This window comes from Myodes glareolus, chromosome 6, assembly GCF_982192425.1.
Source record: "Myodes glareolus chromosome 6, mMyoGla1.1, whole genome shotgun sequence".
NCBI classification, from domain to species: domain Eukaryota; kingdom Metazoa; phylum Chordata; class Mammalia; order Rodentia; family Cricetidae; genus Myodes; species Myodes glareolus.
The window spans coordinates 71,135,763-71,155,105 of record NC_142031.1 but is presented as its reverse complement, the minus strand read 5'-3'; the positions used below and the strand labels follow the sequence as shown (position 1 = coordinate 71,155,105).

General features: G+C 42.9%; 1 protein-coding gene across 5 annotated transcripts in view; it reads right to left on the bottom strand.

Annotated features, from left to right (window-relative positions):
• The window catches only part of Ccser1 (coiled-coil serine rich protein 1), a 1,117,462-nt gene extending 1,098,354 nt beyond the window's left edge, over positions 1-19,108 (bottom strand). For all 5 annotated transcript variants that reach the window (XM_087907262.1, XM_087907263.1, XM_087907264.1 and 2 more), the window contains exon 1: positions 18,973-19,108. The gene's annotated coding sequence lies outside the window, so the exon portion shown is untranslated. The remainder of the gene's footprint in view (positions 1-18,972) is intronic.
• Positions 19,109-19,343: the final 235 nt, after the last annotated feature.

The following is a 19,343-nucleotide window of genomic DNA, read 5'->3' as shown; positions in this document are numbered from 1 at the left end:
AGCTAATTCACGTCACAGAAAAATACCTTTTAGGGGAAACAGACTGTACTCAGCTGCCTTTTGCCTACTATGGAGTGTCACAACCCAATGGTGGCACAAAAGCAGATTCCCAGGCACACTGAAGTCAAGAAAAAAGGTTCATGGAGTTTGGCTGGTAATGGCAGCTGAGATTTGCACAAATGGAGGGGATCAAATGTATATGCTTGTGTGTGCGTGTGAGGGTGACAAGTTTGATGATCTCACCAAAGTGAAAGAGCTTGCTTGAATTAACAGTGTAATAAGCTTACAAAGAGCCTTAAAAGCCAAGCAGAAAGTCTGTACCTTGTAAGGAAACAGAAAGAAAATATACTTTCAGGCCATAAAAGGAACCTTGGAACATATTCATTTTGCTGCAATGAAGCACAGATTTACTACCATAAGCTACATGGAAAGCAAGATTATCAGTACAGCATGACATTCCAATTGTCAGACCTTTTTAAGGCATAATATACTGAAGAACTTTTGCATAAGTTGAATGCAGAGTTAGCCTATAATACACTAAATTGAATGTGTATAGCCAACATCCTGTCAATGAAGTTGACCTGTGCTGGTCAAGCATACCTTTCATCATCTAATTTCAGATATGAACCATCCTACCGCCTTTGAAGTAACCAGCACAATAGTTTGGAAAATTAACACTAGTATAAACCATGTTCATTTTCCTTTGGTTGCACACAGGAAAAATGACTTCTAACTGGCAAAACTGAAACATGCACATCTTCGTTCTTCAGATGTATTTATGATGCAGGCATGGATGTACTGCTCTCGCACTTAAATTTAACTCCCAGAAGATGGAGCCTAATCAATCTTTTTATTTGGTTCCATCCTGTTGTCTGCTGCATCTGACATGTACCCAATAAAGGTAACACGAAATGAATAAAGAACACATATTTGGCTAAGCATTCCAGCAGCTGACCACAGCTACAATATTTCAGACTGAGTGAAAAACATATTCGCAAATTTCTGTGTGAGCCAAAAAAGGTCATTGATGCACATTTTCCCTTCTTCTCAGTAGTAATTACAGCTAGGTGTCAGCTTTGCCCACCAACACTCTTTGGCCACAGGGGCAGATGTGTCTCTCTTCTGCAACCTTTTAGCTTCAGGCTAAGTAGATCACTTTCTGTAATGCGAGTGTGTCTCATCTGATCAGTCAAAGGTCTCAGAGCAGTAGCAGCAGATTTTCTGGAGAAGAAAGTACTCTGCCTACACACTGAAACACAGCCTACCAGTCGACTCTTCTAAACAGGCAGAAGAACCAGTTTCTTCAAGTGAACCCCTTGATAGATAAAAAGACAAATATATAGATTATATTGTGTCTGTTTCTCTTGAAAACAGTGACTCTTATACTCGTTCCATAAAGTGAAGTAAAAGCATCCAGAATCATTGACAAAGCCACGCAAGGCAGGCATCAACATAATAAATACCACTGCCATTCGCCTATGTACGCTTGTACCTGCACATGGGCCACCAAGCTGGATCCAGCTTCATGTGTATTTCAAAGTCTTTTAATTGAAAACATTTGTACTAGCTTCTGATGAGTTTTTGCTGCATAGTATTCTTTCAAGGAACGCAATCAAAGCAAGACTCCATCTTTCCAGGCACACCATTGAAGTCAGAGCTAATCCATACTCTTGGTCCCCAGAATCCTGATCTTTCTGTGCGCTCAGGGTCCCCAGTGTTCTTATCACACCATTCTGCTTGCACAGCACAAATGTTTCAGTTGCTTATTAAATTTATTCCTTTCTTTCAAACACTTCTGCTGAAAACATCCCACGAAGCCTACGTACTCTCAGTCCTGATACAGTTTTCAACAACTTTCATGAGAATTCCCGTCTTAGACTCATTAGAGAATGGCACCCCCGACTATTAACCCAGACACTTAATGGTAATCACATATTTTATATAACCCGAATTTTAGCAAAGAATTTACCCATTTCCCAAACTCTGAGTTTACCTGGGATGATTAAAAATACTTCTGCTTTAGAAGTCTTTTCCCAAATGCCTAACTTTTTTGAATCCGTTTTATTTATCATCATTGTACAAGTGGGCTCCCAAGGGAAGAAAGTACTAGGAAATATAGGTTTTTCCCTCTGTTTCATTATTAAAACCTTCCTGTTAACAAGTCAAGAAAGAAGAAGAAAAATAAGAAACCAATAGACATAATATGTATAATGTATCTACATCAAAAACATGAAATATCCCGCACAATGGCTGCACAGTGGTGTGCTGTGTCTCAGGCACATAAAATACAGGAAACTCTAAACAGAAGAGAAACTCTTCCCACGCTCCTCTCTAGATATCCCTATAAAGATGCCTGGAAACACATACACACTCTGCAAAAGAAGTCACAAATGTGGTAAAAAAAAATTTAAAAAGCAATCAGTCTGACACACCCTCCCAGAAACGGTCATTAGAAAAATGTGGACCTGTGCAGGGAAGCTGGAGGTGCTACATTCCAGAAGCCTTCAGAATGTGAAGGTGGAGTACGTTCCTTCTGCTTTAAGCCAGAAACAAAACTGCACTTTGACCTCAATTCTCCAAATGCACATGCATTGCTCTTACTTCCTCAGCCCTGCCAACCCTGAATGCATGCAGTACAGATGCCACATCCCTCTCTCCTTTCACTCTCCTTGAGAAGTTTATTCATGAATGTCAAGTTGCTGTGTTCCAGATTAAGAAAAAATTTTTAGTTTATGAAATGCCAAGTAGAGCATCATTTGAAGAAACCAGAGACTGGTAGCAGGGCAGTGGCATGCATGCAAAGCAGTTCACATAAATTGGGCAGTCAAGTCATTTTTTTAATGTGTGTGAATGTCGTATGTATGAGTAGGTGGTGTGTGTGCATGTGTGTGCGTATGTGCGTGTGTGTATGTATGTGTGTGTGTTCATGTGTATGCAGGTTCACGTGCACTTATGTGGAGGCCAAAAGCTAACTTTGGGTGTTTTTCTCAATTGCTCTCCACCTTTATTTTACTACTGATTGATTGGTTTGTTGCTTGGCTGGTTGGTTGGTTCGTTGGTTGGTTGGTTGGTTGGTTGGTTGGATAGCTGGTCTTTCTCTCTCTTGTCTCCTGAGTGCTGGGATCCCAGGTGCACATAGCTTTTATGTGGATGCTGGGGATCTGAACTCAGATCCTCATGTTGTATTGCAAACACTTTGCTGCCTGAGCCATCTCCTTAGCTACCTCATCCCCTGACATATCTAGTCATTCTCCAGCAGCAGTAAATTTATTCAACTAGTCTCATTGAGAATCTTCCTATCTTTGCTTTAGACCAGACTTAGAAGCTAATGAGTAAAACTTAAGCCTCTTGCCTTTACAGGGCATGTAGTACAAGCAAATAGTGAATTATTAAACATTAGATAGAGATTTAGTAGAGACACAGGCTGTATTGGAACTCAGAAGAACCTCCTAGCCTGAGATTAAGATGCAGTGGCTTCTAGGATCGGTATAATACAAACAACCACGACTGCACTTTGCAACAGAAGTCTGCAAGATGCAAGTACCCTGAAACGGACTAGAGGACTTCCTGAAATTCAAATTTACCACTCAGTCCTATTCTCCAGCTAAAACTCTCTTGCTTTTAAAAAGCATCTTCTCCATTCATTTCTTGAATTACACATAGGTACCTTCCATGTCATCACGTACTGAATTGACTATCCAGAAATGTCCTGGGATCCCTCAGTTCCTATCTTCAGTGGAGAGCTAGGATCCTGTGGTCTTTATACTACAAGTCCTGTAAGTAGGCCTTGCAATTCACATTGTCCTATCCCTGTAATGGTAATACATCAAACAATTCCAGCTTTACACACCCTCTGATATAGGGACATTTCAAAATGTAGATTTGTGCTGAGAAACAAGAGACGCCACATTCCAGAAGCCCTTGGGAATTCAAGGAGGAGCAGGTTTCTCCTGGTTTAAGGAAGTGACAAAATGACTCTCCTTTGACCTCCATTCTTCAATCCATTCTTCTCACTCTAGCATACTCCACCAAAAACTGGACTGCTATTGATGAACAAGTGGTCTCCCCAATATCACTGTATTTACACACTAGGTCACAGTGTAAAAAATGTGGCTTAGCATGCTGGGGAGACAGTTCAGTTAGTAAAGAGTTTGCATTACAAATTCAATCCCCAGAACACACATTGAACAAAAACAACCAGAAGCAAGTGTGATGGTACGCCCTGTTATCTCAGTGCTGGAGAGATAGAGGCAGGTGAATCAGTGAAAACAACGCTCCTTAGCAAGTTGTAAGCCAGTGAAAGACCCTGTCTCCAAAAAGATGGGCAGAATCTTGAGAACAGTATTTGAGGTTGTCCTCTGGCATTCAGACACATGCACAAACATACACACAAACACAAAAAGAAAATAAAAGAAGAAAAAAGAGAAAAGAAAAAAAAGAAACACAACTCAGTGTCCATTTGTGTCTTAATACTGCTCAAAGTTTATATACTTTTTGAGTTTAAATCTGCAGTACTTCCTTTAATGACTCAATTTAATAATGTATATTTTTAAAATCAATTATGAGTTAGAATGTAACTCATTATTGCACATAATTCATACATTCTAACTCTCAAGAAAGTCATTCATTAGTAAATACTTTTAATATTCCTTAGTATTTGAATATAACACAATATTTCAAAATGTTTAAGCAAATAACTATAGTTGAATTATTTGTTTAGTAGATAATAGTCTTTTTTCAGGTGTGTGTGTGTGTATGTGGTGGTGTGTGTGTGCATATGTGTGTATTGCCTGCATTTATTTACACATACCACATGAATGGTTAGTGCCCAAAAATAAGTGGAGGGTATAGGATCACATGGAACTCTAGGACAGATGGTTGTGAGCCACCATGTGGGTGCTGAGAACCAAACCCAGAACCTTTGGGAGAGCTGTAAGTGGTCTAAACTGCTGAGTCATCTTTCCAGAGAGATAGTCTTCTTAAAATTTAGAATCCATTTGAAATGCAAATTTAAAATTTAGTGTATAAACTTGTTGACTTTGTCACCAACAAAATATTTTCATCTGCTACCATAAATAAGCTACTCCAAATTTTCATATCTGGGACTAACTGAGTTTGGTTTATGGGTGTTTCCTTTCTTTCTTCACTGGTTTCTGATACAAGGATACTTATCTCCTTGGGGCTTTTCCTGAATGTCCTTAAAAAACACTGCACAGTAGAAAGGAATAACCCCAGCCACATTTCATTTATATGTTCAGATAACACTTCAGTAATTAGTATCACCATAAAAGAAATAACACTAGAAAAGACAGACATAAGAATAGTCCTCCAAATGAGCAATATCTCAAAGAATGAAGGGCTAAGGATTATTTCTGCCATTCTTGTTTGATTTTACTTGAAATTTTGATGTAGGTTATGTTACACTATTTGCCAGTACTGCAAAAACAAAGCCACACAACTACAGCAGCATGCAAACACTCAAACACAGCAATAAAGACTCATTAGTAGAGTTACAATATTTAACTAATTCCAAGAAAGGGCTTATATCAGAGGACAGGAACTCAAACATGACAGGCTGTCTCCATAGGATTAATGAAGAAGGTTCATGGCAGGGTTTCTCATGTTAAATCAGGGCAGTAGATCCGGCTTATTAAACACTTCCTGAGCACAAAAGGGTACTAAATTTCTTGAGTGAAGAGTGTCATGAAAGAAAGCATAACATCTGAAACATATTTTTATGATGTTCTATACATTCTAAACAGATCACATTTTTAAAAGATTATGGGAAAGCCAATGGATCTCAACTAAACAACTTACTGGAAACAGAGAACCCACAAACTCGAAAGAAGCCACTGTATATGTTGGTATATATGCTGGCATCACACTAGACCCAGAAGAGCATTGCTTCACCAAGTGTGGATTAAATTTTTTGACAATGATCATTAAGTTACTGGAAAATACCTCCATTCAGTTCTGCCATCGAAAAGGTATTCTCTTCGCAACCGACTTAGACCTAAGGGACAATTTCAGATGTAGTTTGATAGCGAGGCACTTAAGTGAGGAAAGGTTAGAGATGGCAAAATGAAACACTGGTAATTGCCATAGACTGGCAATAAACTTTGCAGTGCAGTCTGGGAAGCCCTGTAGAAACACATCCATAAATACCCCCAAGAAGCCCAACATGTCTAAGAATCTGGGGTATGGCAGGACGCCGTGCGCAGCTGGCATCACGAAGTCCTGCAGTGAGTGCTGCAATGAAGTACACCTGCAGGAGCTGCAAGTGCTTAGAGAGCCAGGAAGTGGCCACACTTGCAGCAGTGTGCTGGCAGACAACAAGGCGCAGGAAATAGAGTAGTTTCTGAAGAGGCCATCTTTAAAGAAAAACAGGAGATTTTAAAAGAAGGGCATGATTCAATGGTAGGACAGGGAGACCAAGTAATTTGAGAAGACATGGAGAAAAATATTTAGTTAAGCTATAAGAAAGAAGCCTAATTGCGGAATATCAAAAATTTCTTATTGTAATAACCAGGATGCTGGGCTGGAAAGCAGTTATATTTCCTGTTGCACAGAAAAAAAAATGCCCCTAAGTTAGAACTGGGCTAAGGCAGAAGTTTAGAATTAAATAGTTCTGTTAAATAAAAACAGACTTTGACAAATGTTACAAAATAGGATACAAGTAATATCTAGCTAAGCAACCAACTATTTTTCCTCTTTGAGATTATTTTTTATCTAACTTTACTCACTGACTTAAATATATTATGATATAGATATGCAATTAGTCTAATAAAGAGCTTCATGGCAGCCAAGTTCAACTATATTTGGACTTCTGTGGTATCAATCTTTAAGTTTATTTTCACTACACACACTTAGAGATTAACACATCACTTCAATCAATGAATTGATTTATAAAATTAAAACAGACTATACTTGTGACGCGCTCCCTGACCAGCAGGAATGGACGGTCACAAAATCAAGAATCCTTCTCAATCACAATTTATTAGAGCTCCTTGCTTGAAAGGGGGAATGGGGAACAGGGATGACGAGAGAGAGCGAAAAATCCAAAGACAGCCGCTTTTCTAGGGTGAGAGGCTCGAATGCTGATTGGTTGATGCCATTCTACTAGGACCCAAGGCCACGGGACAGGTCAGGAGACCGAGTCTCTTGAAATGCAAAACAAGGCTCCAGCACACCGGCCTAAGGCGGCAACATCAAAGGATATGTATACCTCCAGGCTGTAGGAGTGCTGGCACTATCTGGCCAAGGCCACATCCAGGCGGCTCCCTACAGCTCCTCCTTTTATTGTCTTTTAGAGCAATAAGGCAAAACTATTTTCCAATCTGGTCCCCACCTCATGATGTGTGGACTGATTAAAGAAAAGAAAAGCAAGACACACCCTTCCCGTGCAATGGGACAACTACTTCCCTGGGAGTGCTAGGGCTGTGTCTGCACACCCTCCGCCTATGCATACCTTCCTCTGTGCCGTGGGACTATCTGGTCCCTAGAGGGTGCAAAGGCTATGCATGGCTAATTGCCTGTGAGCTCTTTTGAGGCTGAGAGCCAAACCTGGGGTGAGGATACACATTCCAAGACTGCCAAGGCTTGTGCCACAAAGACCTTGTCCCTCCTCACTTGGGCTAGCAGGTAGCACACCAATCAAAGACATACAGCACTTCCACCTAGACACAGCATGCCAAGGATATCTCTGCTCCCACCCATCCCCAAGGAGGGAGAAAGGCAGAATAGAGTCAGTCAGAAAATTGTTAAGAGATAAGAGGTTGCACAGGGTGCTGCTCAAGGTGATAACGTGAAACAGTTGCTCTTGACACCGCCCAGAGGGTCATCACTGCTGCCTCCGCACGAATCTTCCACAGCAGGACACTCAGCATCCACTGGATCATCTTTCTTCTTTATTTCTCTTGTCAGTCTCGTTGGCACCCAGATTGGATCTTCACGATTCTGAGGGAAAATGCAAATTGCTCCCCTGGATCTGGTAATTACCTGATCCGGTCCACACCATTTATTAATCAATACATCCTTCCACATGACCAAATCTCGCTCTGTAGAGCTTTCAAACAGGGCATGCCTGTCTGCTGCTGTTTTTCCAGCAATATTTTGAATTAAAAAATTAAGTGTAAAGAGTGCAAGAGAAATCCTTTCTCTGGGGGAAGCTGCTATAGCTATTCCCCCTTTTTGCTTTCGCAAAATTTCCTTTAAATTTCTATTTGCTCTTTCTACGATACCCTGGCTTTGAGGATTGTATGGTAGGCCAGTGGTATGTTCAACTTGTAATTGCTTGCAAAAGGCTTTAAAGCCCTGTGAGGCATATGCTGGGCCATTGTCGGTTTTTAAACGACTTGGCTTTCCCCAAGCTGCCCAGGCCTCTAAGCAATGCATTTTTACATGAGTTACCTTTTCCCCTGCCAGTGGGGTGGCATGAATTATTCCAGAGCATGTGTCCACCGACACATGAACATACTTTTGTCTGCCAAACTCCGAGATGTGAGTCACATCCATTTGCCAGAGTGAGTTTGGCTTTAACCCCCTGGGATTTACCCCAATATGTGGGGGATGTAACATGGTCACGCAGGAGGGACAGGCTTTTACTATCCTCCTGGCATTTTCCCTAGAGATCTTAAACTTTAAGCGAAGTGTATTCGCTGGAACATGATAAAGCTGATGGAAATCTCTAGCTAGCTGGAGTGAATCTGTAGCCACAAGGGCGAGTGCTCGAGTAGCACCATCAGCTTGAGCATTAGCCTCTGCCATAGGTCCTGGCAAGAGAGAATGGGCTCGAATATGAGCAACATAAAAGGGATTTTCTCTTTTTAAAATATGTTTTTGTATTTGTAAAAGAATATTAGACACTGTACTTGAGCTGCGAATTGAAGCTGCAACCTCAAGAGAGGCCACAGCATTGACCACATATTGTGAATCTGAAATTAAATTAAATGGCTCAAGAAATCTCTGAAACACCTCCAAAACCACCAAGCACTCAGTGACTTGGGGGGAATCAGGTCGAAATTGAAAGACCACAGGTTTAGCATTTCCTGCCACCAGAGCCCCTTTTCCGGTCTTTGAGCCATCTGTATAGATAGTTAAGGCTCCTTCTAATGGGTGGGGTGAGGTAATCCTGGGAAAATACACCAAATTTTTCTCCACAAAATTTATTAAGGGATGCCTTGGCACATGATTGTCAATAACATTAGGGAATGCACAAAGCAGGATAGCCCAGCCATCTACTGTGGCTGTCAAAACTTCTACCTGTTCCCTCGTATAGGGAATTATCAACTTGTCAGGCATTCTCGCAAAGTGGGCTAAGCAAAGCTTTATTCCCATTAATGCTTGGCCAGCCACCAATTCTGGATAATATTGAACAGATCTTGCTCCTATGGAATTTCCATGCATCCACCAGAGGGGTCCATCTTGCCATAACACTCCAGTGGGATAATTTTTTGTTTTGAGAATGCATAGCAAAATTGGTAAGGATGGATTCACTCGCTGTAATTGAGCTGTAGTAATAGCAGATTCTACCCTCTTAAGGGTCTGCATTGCAGCCGGGGTCATGGCTCTAGGTGAACAGATATTAGGATTGCCTTCTAAGATGGAAAACAGAGGCAAGAGCTCAGATCGAGGTATATTTAAATATCCTCTAATCCAATTTATATCTCCCAGCAACTGCTGGAAATCATTAAGAGTTTTAAGGTGATGGGTGCGAATAAGCACTTTCTGAGGCCTGATGCTTTCAGGGGTGATTATAGTCCCCAAAAATTTCACCATCGAAGATGTTTGTACTTTATTTGAGGCTATGTGGAGTCCTTGCTCCTCCAAAAGGGATGTAACCTTTTGGAAAACTTCCTTCAGGGTCTCCTGATGTGGGGCAGATAATAATAAATCATCCATGTAGTGAACAATTTTTACCGTAGGAAATTGTCTCCTAACAGGACTCAATGCTGCATCTACATATAACTGACATATGAGGGCGCTATTGGCCATTCCCTGAGGCAAAGTTTTCCATTGAAACCGAGCATTGGGTTGCTCATTGTTAACAGATGGAAGAGTAAATGCAAACCTTTCCCGGTCCTGGGGACACACGGGAATTGAAAAGAAACAGTCCTTGATGTCCAAGGAAATTACAGGCCAATTCTTTGGTATTGCTGAAAGCAATGGAAGGCCCTGCTGGGCTGGGCCCATGACCTGCATCTGAGCATTGACTGCCCTAAGGTCATGCAGTAACCTCCAACCTCCAGAAGCCTTTTTAATCACAAAAATAGGCGTATTCCAACGCGATACAGAATGTTCTAAATGTCCTAGTTCTAACTGTTCTTGTACTAATTGTCTTGCAGCTTCCAGCTTTTCCAAGGAAAGGGGCCACTGAGGGACCCATACCGGCTTACCTACTAGCCAAGGGATGGGCATTGTCTTTTGTGTGGAAGCTACAGCTTCAGTGACCCCTATGAAAAACCCAAGCCTTTTCTATCTAACTTGGAGACAGTCTCAATAGGATTCTGTCTACCTTGGAGACATTTACCAAGTCCCTTATTGGGAACATAGCCCTGACGTGCCATCATTTGCTTACTGGTATCAGAATAATCATTTGTAAGTCTCAATCTCATTTGAGACTGCACATCCCTGCCCCATAGGTTGATGGGCAAATCAACCACAAAAGGCTGAAAAGTCCCTCTCTGATCTTCTGTTCTCCAGACTAACTCCTTAGCACTTATATGCGGTGTTTGTGCATACCCCAGCCCTTGAAGGGACTGGGAGGCCTGTTGTAAGGGCCAGCGTTTTGGCCATGCTTGGGATCTGATGATACTTTTATCTGCTCCAGTATCCACCAGGCCTGAAAAAATCTTTCCTTCTATTTCTAAATTTAAGATTGGTCGCTGATCAAGCTCCAAGGATAAACAAGCCAAATCTACTCCCATGGGAGCAAGGCTTTTGTCCTTTAAGACAAGCCCCTCTGCTGGAAGCTTATTACGCCCTGAAGGCAGAACTAAGAGTTGAGCTATTCTGTCTCCTGGGGCGATGGAAACTACCCCGTATGGAGAATGGCAAAGAATTTTAATGCAACCTTCATAGGCAGGGTCTATGACTCCAGGATGGACTATCAGGCCTTTCATAATTGAGGATGAATGTCCCAAGACTATGCCAACAGTATCTTTTTCTAATGGCCCAAACACGTCAGTTTCTATGACCTGAACTCCCATATCCTGAGTTAATAGCAGTTTGGAGGTGGCACAGAGGTCCAGCCCTCCGGAGCCTTTGGCTGCCCGTCTTGTTGGGACGATGGAGTCATCTCGGGGACTGCCATCGTGTTCTGAATTGCCCCAAATATTTTTGGGCCCTGGGTGCATGGGCCCCTCAATCCGTTTTTTGACAATGACTGAATAGGCATAGGAATAAGTTGTCCATTTATATCCCTAACTGATCTGCACTCATTAGCCCAATGTTTCCCTTTCTTGCATCTGGGACAAATGTCTGGCTGCCTCTGCGATGTTGCAGCTGAGAGCCCTGAAGAATCTGAGGCATTATGACTATTGGGACATTGTTTTTTGAAATGCCCCAACTGTCCACATTTAAAGCATGCCTTTCCCTTATCTCCTCTGACACCTCTGGCAGCAGCAAGCACAGCAGCCGCCAGCCCTGCATTGGTTAGAGGCCCCCCAACTTCACGGCAGGCTTTGATCCAGGCTTCTAATCCCTTTCCCTTTACTGGACCTATTGCTCTTTGACATTCCTTGGTGCTCTGCTCAAATATTATTTGCTGGACAAAAGGCAATGAAATATCTAAATTCCCAAACATTCTTTCAGCTGCCTCTGTCATCCTAGCCACATAATCAGAGAATGGCTCTGCAGCACCTTGAATAATCTTGGTTAGGTTACCAGCTGTTTCACCTTTATTAGGGAGTGATTTCCATGCTCTATAATGAATCTCACTAACCTGCCTATAAACCTCCCAAGGATAATGATTCTGATTTCCAGCAAATGCCCCCTGTCCAAGAAGCATATCAGCCGTCCACTCTGGGTGGCCACTTTGTATGTTAATGCGCTCTTGGGTCTGAGCCTTGTCCTGGACTATAGATTTAAAATCCAGGAACTGCCCTGCTGGAAGAGCTGCTCTTGCAATCTCCTGCCAGTCTGTAGGAGTCAGTGCTACTGTAACAATCCTTCTCAATAATGCGATTGTATAACTGGCATTTGCTCCATAATTTCTCGCAGCTTCAACCAAATCCTTCAGCTGTCTGTATGGGATTGGTTCATACCACCTATTATAATTCTGTGGCTCCTCAAAAACAGGAAAGGCAGCAGCCAGTTGCGACCAAGTTTGCCTTCCTATGAAGCTGTGACCTTCTGTAGCTACCTGCTGGTACATGGGTGGAGGGGCGGATGGGGGAAGGGCAGCAGGAACTGGCGCCTCGTCTCTTCTGCCCTTTGTAGTAAACACATCAACATCGCCCCGCCTCCGGCTACCTTGCTGCTCTTTCTCGGATTTAGCAGCCGTTCCCTCTAGTTGTTCTTCCTCCTCTGATAAATCTAAATCTACAAATTCTTTCACTACTAAAGCTATGGGGCTTCTCTTCCCCTTTTCTCCTTTTTTTATTTCCGGATCCTTATCTTTTAATTTTTCCTTTTTCTTTCTAGGCCTACACTCTTGTTCCTCCTTCTGATCTGATTCTGAAAAGCTGTCCTGATGTTTCTGTAATGCCTTGCGACCCTGTTTTAATATCTCTATATTACGTTCTTCCTTCAAGCAGTCCCGCACCATCCTCCAAAAAGGAAGTGTGCCTCTCCCAATATTTCCTTCTGCTTGTTCCAAATCCCTGCCTAGCTTATTCCAAGATGGTAAAGTTAGGTCACCTGAAGCTGCAAACCAAGGTGAGACATCAATAATGTCTTTTACAATGTTAGCGACAGTGCTAGAAGAGATCTTTAAATCACGCTGTCGCAAAAGTGCCTGGATTGAGCGATAAATCTCCCTGGGGTTCGAACTGGCTCCATAAGAATTGCCCATGGTGCGCACTTACCCCCTGGGCGAAAGAAAAAACCTCCTTTTTACTTACAAGGAAGTCCTTTTAGAAAAATGCTGCTTGATCTACTGCGGACTTAGTTTTACTTTTGACTAGAGCTGCAGTCACAGCAGCAACAAAGGCACTCACCACCTGGTTAATCACAGCGCAACCCAAAGCAACAGAGAAGAACAAATGCACACATTACCACTCTGGACCAGCCTTAGCAATCAGCTTACATCTGGAGGATTTCCTGACGTCAGTCACCGCTCTTTGTGTTGAGTTCTGAATTCTGCTCCCTCCTTGGCTTGTTCAAATCCGGCGTCCCGGTTTTCAGCACCAAAATGCGACGCGCTCCCTGACCAGCAGGAATGGACGGTCACAAAATCAAGAATCCTTCTCAATCACAATTTATTAGAGCTCCTTGCTTGAAAGGGGGAATGGGGAACAGGGATGACGAGAGAGAGCGAAAAATCCAAAGACAGCCGCTTTTCTAGGGTGAGAGGCTCGAATGCTGATTGGTTGATGCCATTCTACTAGGACCCAAGGCCACGGGACAGGTCAGGAGACCGAGTCTCTTGAAATGCAAAACAAGGCTCCAGCACACCGGCCTAAGGCGGCAACATCAAAGGATATGTATACCTCCAGGCTGTAGGAGTGCTGGCACTATCTGGCCAAGGCCACATCCAGGCGGCTCCCTACATATACTTCCTCCTTTTATGGGATAAGAAAATGATTCATAACTATATCTGAAGTTGATTTTTCTTGAGCAAAGTTACTCAAAGCTCTGAGTGAAACCTCCCAGAGGATGAACTGCACTTCGCCACAAATGAAATACAAAGTTGGAGGAACTGCCCACGTGTCATATCTTGCATTTTCATTAACAAATTAAAATTCATGCTACATGGAGTCAGAGAATTGAGGGGGATGGTGCTGAAGATCTGGGAATACCCGTTTTGCACGTCTTCCGTCACCTCTCCCACCTGCCCAAGAATCAAGAGCAGCGGCTTGGAAGACAGAGGAAACAATGAGTATTTACTGATGTTGCTGTGCCCAGTCAGCTAGACACCAAAAGGAAATACATCCTTGGGTGGTGAAACCTCCCAGAGGGTAAAATGCCTGCCAAGTAAGTCTTACAACCCATGGGGAGGAAGAAAACCCACTCCCAGAGTTTGTTCTTGGGACTCCACACAAGCACACATATCACTAATCAATATAACAGTGTGATATGTACATAGGGATATTATATGGATATAACGTTTAAGAAAAAACAGAAAATATACTCTTTCAAACTTTCTCTGCTTGATAGTTAATAAGTTTGCATCATGTTATAAAAAAGTCAGTCTAGTCTAAATAGCCTCACAGGTCATCATTGAGAGACACAAAACTTCTTCATCATTACTATTTGCCGAAAATTGACTTTGCAGTGTTAGAAGAAACACAGGACACAAGATATAAAGTTTTATCACAAAGAAGGATCCAGCTCATCATAAATGTTGTTATTGTTGTTGATAAAATTATATCTCGCTGTTCTCAAAATACCTATGTTTACCAAAGTTCCAAAGGTACTTTCATGTTTAAAGCTTTCTTAGAAAGCCTTTCTTTGGAGGAAGACATCTTTAGGATGAGAGTACAGTCTCTGAATTCTTCTTTTTAAATATTTATTTACTTTATTGTATGCATATGAATGTGTGTCTCAATGTATATATGTGTATTATGTTCAAGCAGAACTGCAGCGGTCAGAAGAGAGTGTTAGATCCCCTGGAATGGAAATCATGAGATACAATAGGGGTGCTGGGAGCGAAACCCAGGTCGTGCATAAGAGCAACAAGTGCTTTTCACCACTGAGCCACCTCTCCAGCTTCCAGAGAGGTATTTATTTATTCATTTATTTAGTCATCCAGTATTTACTGAATATATATGAGATAGGCACTAGTAATTTCTGATCGATACTGAGCTAATGCCAAAATACACTAAATTAAAAGCTGTAGTGTGTAGCACACAGTAGAAGAACCTAGAACTAAAAGAATGCATAACAGGGCAAATGACTTAGCACAGAAAAGCAAGAGAAGTAACTTATACCCTGATATCTGCATTAGAGAAGGGAGGGAAAAGGACAGAGCAGAGGCAGGACAGGAGTTGTGCTAAAGGACACCAGGAAATAACACAGGGATGTGACTCAGGAAAGGTATGTGGATTTTATCTGCATTACCTCCAGAAACAATGCTTCGAGAGACTCCGTGGTTGTGATGCCGGAGCTAAATACCGAAAGTAAATAACCAGTCTAATTTCATAATTTAAGTGAATGTAATATAAATAATATAAGACCCAAAACCATATTCAAAGTTCTAAGTATCTGACTAAGTCATTTGACCAAACAATTTCATTTTTAATGACTAAGAAGTATTTTTAATAACTTTAATATCATATGGCTAATGTTTGTAAGCATAGATGGCCACACTCATGTTTTCTTTTAATGTATCACAAGGCAAACATTTAAACTGAAAATTAAACAAGAATATTTTGTCATTTGATGAAGTTACAGATAGCCAATTTTATATCTTCATAATTACCCTCAGCTCCCAAATGAAGCGTGTTTTTTCCATTAAGGTTTTTGCTCAGCCTCTTTTTGTCCTCACTGCTTCTTTTACCCCACATTTCATTATTTATTGTTAACTGACACTTGCATACAATGATCATATCACTGATAAAAGCTCATGTCCTTTATATAAAGCTAGTAGCTTTTGTCACTACCTAATAGGGAAATCAAGTAGAAGCTGTCAGTCATATAGTAGCCTAGGTTACATTATCAAAATGATATACCTGTGACATCTAATCCACAACCAAACTGCAAAGAGATCAGCTGACAGAGAGATAGACTGATCTGCGCCTGGCTGTGCTGGAAATCATTCCACTCACACATGAATATGAAATCTGATTTAATAGGCTTTCGCTCTGTAATGACTTATCCAAGCACTGTCAACAACATAGAGATATAGGAAAATCTTTTAATTCAGCTAACCTGAAAGTAATTCCATTTGGTTATTGAAAGTCATATCTATTGTTTGCACAATTTCTTTACTGTCACTGTAACATGCTTCTGGGCTGTCATGTTGAAGAGACAGGCACCAAGTCAACTCTGCTGTCTCTCTTTGTGTTTATAAATTGAACAAACACATTTTAAGCATTCAATGGTTCTCTAAAAAGTCCCTCTCACCTTATAGATGGCCATGACATATAGGTTGCATCTTTACAGAGACCATCAGATTCTATTTCATACAATAGCACAAACTGCAGTATATACACACACACATGCACACACACACAGTTTAGAGCACAGATAGGTCATGCTACTGTTAGTAATACAGTCTCCTGCCAGGAAACAGCAAAATGATCTTTGAAAGTGTTTCTACTATTCTGAAAACGTTCCCACAGGCCCAGTATATAGTCACTATAGTACACTGTACTATATATAATACAGTATATATAGTATATATATATATATATATATAGTACACTTACTATAATACACTGTACTATATATACTGTACTATAGTCACGCCAAATGGTGTAAGAGTAACCAGAGTATCACTTGTATTCATGTAAGAACTTGGGATATAATCTAGTCCATGCAACAAATCCAGCAATTGTCAGATACAAATATGAATGAATATATTATTCAGTGGGTATCCCAACTGGTTGAATATTTAGCACTATCCAATTCTATTTCAAAGCAAACTTCATCTACCCTGTGTCTTCTTTGCTGTTCTCTAGTCCAGGAGATGCTGCGTCTTAGGTCTTGTGACCCACAATTTACTAATTCTACTACCCCTTAACTAGGAAAGTTTAACCTACCAACCGAAGACTTTTCTGACCAAAAACCTAGCATGACATATTACCATCATGCTGGGAACCCCTGAACTACTCACTAGACCTGAAGTCTCAAGCTCTCATGGACTGTCAACTCTGCATTTAAGTATGCATATCAGATGCCTTCTAACTGCCCACAAGCTGCTGGAGAGCAGGATGCACGAAAGAAAGTCCCTGTGTGCCTCACAACACTCAAGGCAACCCACTGCTCAACACAGGCCTTTAATATGAGTACTATAATGAGTAATAAAGTACAATAAGAAGGCAAATAACTGCTAGTGCAAGGTCATAAATATTTCATTTTCTCCTTCAGGAACTTGGTATCAGCTAACAGTCTATAGTATAAGGAATGGCTTTAAAAAGAAGGAACCGTCGCTGATTCCAAAGACGTTAACAACGTTCCATAAATATGACTTCCAGGATCACAGTAATGGAATTATCTCTATGTGCCAGCAGACCCAAGAGTGTTGCTGTGTAACACGGCCTAAACTCAATGATTTAATGTGGTGTAGCCAGAGTCCTGACATGAGACGTTCCAGCACTACAAATGCACCTTAAGCTAGCAGTAACATACACACATTAAATAGAAACCCTCAACCTCAAATGAACAGGGCTCTTAGGGAAAGCTGCTAACACTGGGACTCACCCATAAGAGCTTCTTTGTAAATCACTGCCATTCTGTGACAAGTCACTCTGATAATGCCTACTTACTTTTTCTGTGGAACTATTAAAGGTGTAGTTGTAATATGAAATTTCAATCTGACAAAAGAAAATTATACTTTTGGCAGTCTTAAGGAAAATTCAGCTTAAATTAATGAGTCCACTATCACAGTCCAGTCAGCAGTTTCTAGAGAAACACAGGTTGTTACTTCAAAGGACATAACAAATTCGCTGAGGTACTCTGACAGACGCGTCCCAACTCACATCTAAGCTTCAAATTATGACCCTGTAATTGGCACCCGTTTAAAGCAAATACAAAGAGAAACTAAAACAAACTAATTATTCTATAGCCTAGATGAAGAGTACTCTAGGTCGTCCCTGGTAACTACATTTTAAAGACTCCGTCATTGTAGACATAAACTCACTGAGCTGCTGCTTCTACATCCTCCCTGGGGCTTTTATAATAACATCTCTTCACATGAAATAGGTGAGCAGTCTTTGAACACCCCTTCTGGGAAGGGAAGAATGGAGGGTGTGGATTACATTTCAGGAGGAAAGTGCTCAACTGGGATAGGTTCATTAGTGAGAGCTGCTGAAACCAAGCAGGTTTTCTGCCCTATGGTGCTGGTGAGGACCTTAAGGGGCAAGAGGAACAGACAACCAGGACACCAAAGCATTAAAATAGAGATCCATGACCTCCAAAAAGCACTTCTACCTGTACAGATTGGAGTGAATTTCAGACTTCCTTCTTTCGTTTTATACAGCATGTTCTACAAGAGGGTTAAAAAAAAAAAAAAAACAGAATTGTTTCTAGTTCAGAGCGGGAGGGGCTGAGCGTACACAGAAGGGAACCCCGCAACTCTGCCATAAATAGCCTTTCTTCTCACTCGGGATACTAGCCCCTTTGCATCAGCAAGGCGCAGCTTCCTCGCAGTAGCGCCATTCACAAATCCCTTGGTCGCCCCTTTGCGCACGCTCCCTGGGCGCTGTACTGTGTGCGCGAGTCCCTAAGACAGGAGCCAAAAGGTGAGGGGCCTGGCAGCCACCTGCTGTCAACGCGGGGCTCACTTTCCGCCCCGGTGACTCGGCGCGAGAACACATACAGGAACAGCCCACTCCCGGACCCCGCGAACCCCGGGTGCGCCACAAAGCAATCTGTCCACTCTGCGTGGCGGGCTCCGGAGGCAAGGGCGAGCGGCGGTCGGTGCGCTGCCTGGGGCTCCCGCTTGCCCCACCGCACCGTCCCTCACCCCGACCCCGAAAGCACCAACTCTGCCACGAAGACCCCTAGGGTGCAGGGGTGGGCCACGCCGCGCAGTGCCCACGCCCGCCTTGCGAGCCCCCCCCCCCTCCCCGCAGGGCCCGCGGCCGAGCCGGGGCTAGTCACCTGGCGCTCAGCCCAGGCCGGTGCGAGCCGGGCGCACCGCGCTGCTACCTGGAGCTGCGGGCTGGTCCGGACGCGACGTCCACTCCGGGTCGTTCGGCCACTGTCTTTCAGCACTCCTCCCGCCGCTCCCGCCTGCGCCACCACAGCTGCTCCGCAAGAGCTTCGCAGTCAGTCATGATGAGCGAGAATGGGAGCGGGCGGGGCGCGCGGCGGCCGTGGGTGGGCGGCGGTGTGCGCAGCGGGGCAGCGGGGCGGCTGCAGCGAGCGCCTCCCGGGCAGGCCGCGCTCCCGGCGGCAGGAGGCGGCGCCGCGGCCTCCGAGCGGGTGACAGAGTCGGGGCCGGGCGGGGGCAGCCCGAGGGCGGCGCTGGCCAACCGCGTCGCTGGCTTCCGCGCACGCAGCCTGGCGCGGCGACACGC